The sequence below is a fragment of the Crocodylus porosus genome, unplaced genomic scaffold (assembly GCF_001723895.1).
Source record: "Crocodylus porosus isolate Cpor-Errol unplaced genomic scaffold, CroPor_comp1, whole genome shotgun sequence".
In the NCBI taxonomy this organism is placed as follows: domain Eukaryota; kingdom Metazoa; phylum Chordata; order Crocodylia; family Crocodylidae; genus Crocodylus; species Crocodylus porosus.
In genome coordinates, this window is record NW_017728949.1 from 21173833 (window position 1) to 21181733 (window position 7901).

General features: G+C 49.4%; 1 protein-coding gene across 2 annotated transcripts in view; it reads right to left on the reverse strand.

The window, feature by feature from the left end:
- CFLAR (CASP8 and FADD like apoptosis regulator) overlaps positions 1 to 2196 on the reverse strand; it is a 31603-nt gene extending 29407 nt beyond the window's left edge. The window contains exon 1 of one of the 2 annotated variants that reach the window (XM_019553869.1): positions 2007 to 2196. The gene's annotated coding sequence lies outside the window, so the exon portion shown is untranslated. The remainder of the gene's footprint in view (positions 1 to 2006) is intronic. The other variant, XM_019553871.1, reaches the window with a different exon arrangement.
- Positions 2197 to 7901: the final 5705 nt, after the last annotated feature.

Consider the following 7901-nt stretch of genomic DNA (forward strand, 5'->3'; position numbering starts at 1 on the left):
AGAACCTGAAGATGCAGCACTGTCCCTTCAGTAAGTGTAGTAGCATGGAATTATTTCCTTCATTTCGTTTAATCAGTTGTATACCCACCCCTTGGCATAGTTCCCACCCTGGCAACAGGCAGCTAATGCAATTAAGAACAAACCCACTGAGATTTATAACCTAGGGCTTCTTGCCATTTTAGTATCCTTACCTGGCAGCAAGAAAAGCTACTGAATTACTAGGTGGCAAAGGTGGACTGTGAAACAAACACTTGGAAAAGCAGCATAGTGTGTCCTGTGTCAATATCCTTGGACCCTCATAATTAAGCAGTCCCTGTAACTTTCTGATTCATTATTATTGCAAGAAGTCTTTAGGCTTTACTCTGTCCCTCAATTTACTGATTAACTATACCAAAACTCTGATGCAGAGTGCACTGGCCAAAACAAGCTGGGTACAATGGGCATGACCCTGTGCTCTCTATGCCCAACATCCCCTGCACCTACGGCATCACATCTACACTGTTCACTCCAGATGGGATAAGTCTCACCTAAAATCAGCTAACATGGCTGCACCTCAAAATGCCATTGGCTCTACTCTTCCAAACATGTTAATGCAATTCTAGACCAGGGAAAGTTGTTCCTGTTCCCTGAATCTCTGCTGTAAGTGTAAGGTTCCTGGGGAGCTCTAACTCTGGTTACTATCAGCAATATTAGGGACTGGGAAAATAAATTCTGGGTGTGCTTATTACACCCAACAGAGAAAAGACACAGTCAGGCTGTTCACCTCTATATCTGTAGCAGGGGATGTCCCAGGTTCACAGGGGAAAAATGACTGACTCTCAGTAGCTAGATTTTGTCAGCCCAACTATTTCTGTTCAGTCAGCCACAACCCACTGATCTTGTCATGCATAACTCCTTCCTAGAAGAGTCTTGGAGTCTGGGAAATGATAAATGTCTGGTTCTTGTGACTCATAGGGTACAGCCTCCCTCTTACTTCAAAAAGAGCAGCTGAAAGCAAATTGTGTCCCAAAGGGGTAACGCAAAAATACATTTAAGTTTCTATTTAGCTTCACAGAACAAAATGTGACATTCAAATTGCAGCCTAACAGTCACATGTTGTGGTTGGACACAACTGTCCCAATGTTGCCCTGACTTGTCTACCGGTGCTGCATTCCAGTCTCAAATCATGAGGGGAGATGTACAGAGAAAGACACTTGACATGATTACAAAGCAATCTGCCTGTTAGTTTTTTAATAAACTGGTAGAGACTGAGAAGCCTGGTGTGACCGAAGATCCAGCAAAGCAGAAAGCAAAGAACAGCTTCATGTTGCGTGTCCCTGCAAAACAGATCCACTCTCCCCCCTCCGCTAATTACACTAGGGGCAACCAGCCCCTGGCATGCATGTTCCTTGCTGTTACTTGGCACACAACTCCAGCAGGGAATAAAGTGTAGATAAAGCAGCCAGGAGGGCAGGGCAACAGATTGTGCAGGAGGGAGAGAGCCAAGCAAGGGATCAGGCTGGAGAGGGAGAAAGAGCAGTGACCGAAGCACAGGCAAGGGATCCAGCTGCAGAGGGAAGGGAAAAGGACAGGACAGGGAGCGCAGAGCAAGGACAGGAAGGCGGGGGCACGAGCAGGGCAAGCCTCAGCCAGGCCCGGGGAAGGAGCGGCCCCAGGGCGGCGTCCACCCGCAGCTCTGAGCCCGGCTGCGCCTTTGTTTACTGCTTGTTATTTCTTAAGCTCCAGCCCGGGCCCCGCGTCCAGGGGTCGCCCCGCTTCCCGTTCGGGCCTGGCGGGGCACGGGCCCGTTCCCCAGCTCCGGCCGCCGCTTGTGTTCCGCAGCGAAACGTCCCGCGGGGGCTCCTGTCCCGCGGCCGCTGCGAAAGTGAAACCGCCACTCCCGTCCCCTCGCCTCGCGTCCAGTCCCTGGCGGGCACTTGCCCTGGGGACGGCAGCCCGGGCCCGACCGTGAGCCGGGGGGTGGGGGGTGAAGCTACAGTGGCTCCCGCTGCACCCGGACGCTTTACCTTTCTCCTGAACTTAGCAAGAGCGGCTAAGGTAGGCGCTTTTCCCTTCTTCAAAATGGCTCCCGTCGCCCGCTGCTGTCAATACGCGTGATGCCAACAAAATGGCGGCTGCTCCCTCCCCGCGACACATTGCTCTTCCGGGAGGCTGCCCTCATTAAAGATGGTGGCTCCCTCGGGAGCCGCTGCAGCGGAGACCCTGGAGAGCGTCAGAAGAGTGGTCACGTGAGCGGAGCTGCTTCCACGCCTCGTGACGAAGGATGCCGGAGGCACCGGGCTCTGCTGCTGGTGGGAGCTGGGGCGGCGCTGCACGTGCGCGGCGGGAGCCGAGCTGCTGTAGGCCCTTACCCCGCGGGGACGGCTCGGGCCTCTGTGCAGCCACTTCACAAGTCCGAGCGGGGACAGAGCTGACCTGCTGCCATAGTCTGGCCGCTTGAAGCGGCTGTTTTGGCCTGGGGAGGGCGAAGGGTAGATGATGCTATTTACTCTCTAAAGGTGCACAAGTGAGAGAGTGACTCGCACAAGCTGTGGTAGACTCAGGTTCACTTTGGAAGTGGGGGAACAGCCAAGTCCCTCCTGTAGCATCAGGGATGTAGGATAGGGTGAGGACCTCTAGGGCCATGGGAATCCCTGTGCAGGACTGCTCTGCCAGGCAGAGCAGCCGGTGGTGTTTCTTCACTGAAGTTATGGCCATTCATAAAACACAGGGTAGTGTGTATTCATAGTTTCAAAGCAGCTAGGGTCAGGAGGGACCTGAACAGATCATCTAGCCTGACCCCCTGCCACAGGCAGGAATGAATGCTGGGTTCACAAGACCCCAGACAGCACAGGCGAGGGATCCAGACACGTGATCATCTAACCTCTTTTTGAATTTGCCCAGGGTAGGGACAAGGACCACTTCCCTGGGAAGTTGGTTCAAAATTTTGGCCACCCTAACTAAAATATTGCCTTCTGATCTCTAACCTAAGCCTATTCTCAATCATCTTATTACCATTGTTCCTTGTCACCCCAGGTGGTGCTGGGGAGAAAAAGGCTCTTCCTACTTGCTAATGAACTCCCCTGATGAGTTTGTAGGCAGCCACTAGGTCCCCCCTCAGCCTCCTTTTGCTGAGGCTGAACAGGTTCAGGTCCCTCAGTCTCTCCTCATAGGGCCTGTCCTGTTGCCCTCTCACCAAACGGGTGGCCCTCCTCTGAAACCTCTCCAGGCTGGCCACATCCTTTTTAAAGTGCGGTGCTCAGTACTGGACGCAGTACTCCAACTGCAGCCTAACCAATGTCACATAAAGGGGGAGTCTCACCTCCCTGGACCAGCCTGAGATGCATCTTTGGATGCATGACAAGGTATGGCTCGCCTTGCTGGCTACAGTCTGGCATTGGCAGCTCATGTTCATCTTGGAGTCAATAATGACTCCAAGATTCCTTTCTGCCTCTGTGCTTTCAAGAGGGGAACTCCCCAGCCTGTATGTATGCTGTGGATTCCTTCTCCCAGTGCAGCACCCTGCATTTGTCTACGTTGAACCCCATCCTATTCTCATCTGTCCACTTTTGTAGTCTGCCTAAATCTAGTTGCAGTCTCTTTCTCCCATTCAAGTGTGTCCACCTCCCCCCACATCTTAGTGTCATCATCAAACTTGGACAATGTGTTTTCCACCCCCTCATCCAAGTCGCTGATGAAGGTGTTGTACAGTGTGGGCCCCAGGACCGAGCCCTGGGGGACCCCACTGCTCACATCTCACCAGTTTGAGTACAGCCCGTCCCCCACTACTCTCTGGGTGCGCCCCATCAGCCAATTTTTTTACTCGTCCAACTGTGTAGGCATCAATGCCACAGTTGCCTAATTTATTGATGAGAATGGGGTGAGAGACCGTGTCAAAGGCCTTCTTAAAATCTAGAAAGACTACATCCACAGTGACACCATCATCCAAGGATTTAGTTACCTGGTCATAAAAGGCAATCAGGTTGGTGAGGCAGGACCTGCCTTTGACGAACCCATGCTGGTTGCCCCTGAGCATGATCTCCCCTGCTGGCCCCCCACAGATGTGCTCCTTGATGATTTTCTCCAAGACCTTTCCGAGGACCAAGGTGAGGTTTACAGGCCTATAGTTACTTGGGTCCTCCTTCCTCCCTTTCTTAAAAATTGGGACCACATTAGCTAATTTCCAATTCCCCGGCACCTGGCCAAATGACCGCACATGCTCATACATCCAGGCCAAGGGCTCCACAATGACCCCTGCCAGCTCCCTCAACACCCTTGGGTGGAGGGCATCTGGATCTGCAGATTTAAAAATGTCCAGCCCTTCCAGAAGATCCCAACTACATCTGTGCTGACCCAAGACCTGTCAGAGCTATCTCCAAGATTGTCTTTACTTCTGGTAGGAGGGATATCCCTGTCACTGTTCAAGAAAACAAAGGTAAAGAAACTGTTTAAAATATTAGCTTTCTTGTCTGGCCACAAAATTACCATTTGAGTCTTGCAGGGGCCCTATATTGCCTGGTGCCCTCTTCTTGCTCCCAATGTACTTGAAAAAGGACGTTTTTTGTCCTTAATCCTGGAGGCCAGCCTTCCTAATAGCCTTGGCCTTGGCCTTCCTAATAGCCCTCCTACACTCCTGGGCCAAGGAGGAGTACTCCTCCTTGGCCATAGCTCCTCCCTTCCATTGGTTATACGCCCCCCTTTGAGTCCTCAGGCATTGCTGAATGCCCTTGCTGAGCCAAGGGGGTTTCTGAGCACTCTTACCTCCCTTGCTTCTCTCAGGGACTGTTACCCTTTGGGTCTGGAGGATCATCTCCTTAAGGTACAACCATCCCTCATGGATTCCCATCTCCTCTACCTTCTGGGCCCCCTGTGCCTCCCTCACTAATTTCCGAAGGTCATTGAAGTTGGCCCTTCTGAAGTCAAGGGCTTTAGTCTTGCTGTAAGCCCTTGACACCCTGCACTGGATAGTGAATTCCAGCAGATGATGATCGCTATTGCCCAAGTGGTCAAGGACCTGCAGTCCCCTCACTAGATCATCCCCAGTAGCCAGGACCAGGTCTAGCAAAGTGTTACCTCTAGTGGGGCTGTGCACCTCCTGGATATGGTGAAGGTCCTGCAATACAGCCAGGAACCCTATGCAAGTGGTCAGACCTGGCTGGCTGCTCCTCCCAGCAAATATCTGGGTAGTTAAGGTCACCCATGACAATAACATCCCTTTACCTAACCACCCCCATAAGCTGACTGGAGAAGTCCTGGTCCAGATCTTCCCCCTGGTTGGGTGGTCTGTAGTAGACACCCACTGTAAGGTCCCTTTTGCCATGCTTCCCTTGTATTTTGACTCAGTGTCTCCACCCGACCCTCCTCTAACCCGAAGCTAATCCATGATGTTGTGAGGTGCTCTTTGACATAGAGTGCGACCCCCCACCTTTCCTCTCTGTCCTGTCACTTCTATATAGGGTGTATCCCCGAACGCCCGCTGCCCAGTTGTGGGTGGGATCCCACCAGGTTTCTGTGAGCCCTACTAAGTCTGGATTCTTACTCGTAATCAGGAGGCACAGTTCCTCCGGCTTGTTCCCCATATTATGAGCATTAGTGTAGAGGCACTTGAGGCCTCCTGAGGGTGCATGTGCATCCCCCCACTCACAGGACAGTTGTGGCCCCCTACTCCTGGGTCCCCTACTCCTGGGATGTTGTTGCTTACCTGGGCATCCCTTTCTCTTGTCACCCTGTGTGCTGGTGAAGCATCCTCTCCACTAGGAGCGGCCCTTTTCTTCGGCGAAGCTAGCTTAAAGCCTGCCGTATGAGATCAGCCAACCTAGAAGAAAAAATACGTTTGCCCTTAGGGGAGAGATGAAGCCCATCCCACCCCGGCATGCCCTCCATACAGAAATACAGGTCATTGTCAAAAAACCCAAAGCCCACCTCATAGCACCAGCTCCGAAGCCACCAGTTAACTACATCAATATAGGCCTCATGACGCCTACGCCGTCCACCTACTGGGAGAATGGAGGAAAATACCACCTGAGCTCCCATCTTCTTGAGTTGGTGTCCCAAGGCCTTGTAGTTTTCCGTGATGTTGTCTGGCTTGCCCTTGGATGCATCATTTGTCCCCATGTGGACCACAACTAGTGGGTAGTAGTCAGAGGGCTTGATGATTTTCGGGATGGTCTCTGTGATGTCCCAGATCCTCGCTCTGGGCATACAGCAGACCTGCTGTGACCAGGGCTCAGAGAAATAGATTGGACCATCGGTTCCCCTCAGGATGGAGTCCATGATGATCAGAACCTTATGTCTCCTTCTTCATGGAGCTGAGCCTTGCATGGTGGTTCCTGTTCTCCTCTTGTGTGACAAAAATGGTGTCTGTATCTTTATCTTTGTGCACTTTGGCATTTTTGTCGATTCAGGAACTCTCAGCTGTGGGAGACTTTGCTAGGGATCACTATACGGAAGTGGTTTTCGTCAATCCCTGGACTCCTGTAATTGTTCTGAAAGAAACCAAGGAGCATAATTTTCTTTGTGTCACTAGTAGCCATTTGGTATCTCCTCTAGCCTGTTGCCCATGTCTCAACATAGTTTTCCAGTGGACTAATTGATCAATGTGCATTCAGCCTACTGAGGCATTTTGGCCAAGGAAACATGTTTGAGGCTCACAGGAAACGCAGGAAAGTTGTCCCTGGGCACATTTGATTGAGAACAGCACTATGCAGATGTATACTAATTGCCAGCTTCAAATTGTTGTACAAAGAATGGATCCTCAAGTATGCAGTGTGGGTATTGTCACATCCAATTTGCATATAGGAAAGTAAAGAGATAAAATTTAAGTCAAGTGGGCAATGAAAATGAGCCAGAATTAGAACTTGACAGCTGTCTCTCAAAAGTCCTAGGTTTAGAAAGCTAAAAGATGTTGCTTCCGTCATGAAGCAAAAACTCTGGTCAGTTCTGACGGGGTCTGACAACTTTTCACATTTATGTAACACCTTTTACCCTGAGGGATTTCAGAGCATTTATAAAATGCTGTAAGCATAAATCATTTTCTTCCCCCACTGAAATACAGCAGCTGTGTATTCTCTTGCAAAAACACTATACATGATTGGGCATATTTTCATTGAAACTGCTGGGAGAGCTCTGCTAGGCAACATTCATAATTTAGACTGAAATCTGGCCAGATACAAGCTAAAATTCTCTCTTGCAAAAAGTGTCACGAGTTTCTTATTGATCACAAGAGGTCAGGAGATTAGTTTTAATAGCTAATATAAGATGGTGATGACAGTATGCCCAGCATCATGCTATGGGATTAGATTAGTGCTGACTTAGAAGGAAAAACAGTACCTACTGAATCAATATATCTCCCCCTGGATGTATTCCATCCAACTGCACAAAAGCTTGACCCAATTTAGCAGCAGAAGTCTATTAAGGGCTTAGTCTGAGTTTTGACTGCAGGCTAATGGATAATGAATGGAATGTGTAGAGAATTTTTTTTTTCCTCAGCAAAATAAATCTATGCTAAATGGGGGGGGGGGAAGTCTTTTTTGTTATCATAAGAGCATTGTATACATAAAGGACTGACACACTGTTGTTTGTTTATGCTCCCTTTTCCTTTTGTCTAACTTCTTACATTTCATATGAGCAGGGATCCTGGTTTTCTCCGATTAAAAAAAAAAAAATCCCCAACTTTCAGTTAAAAAAAAGTAACCCCAAATCAATATTTTTCCCTGATCAAAATTAAACACCACTAATATATAGGTATATAGGTATCTCGTTTTGACTAGGGAAAAATGTGGATTTGGCGTTACTTTTTTTAAACTGAAAGTTGGGGATTGTTTTTTATCAGAGAAAACCAGGATCCCAGTATATGAGTATAAAGCTATTTTTTAAATTGTTGTACAGGCAGTCCTCGGACTTACAACACAATTGGTTCCTGA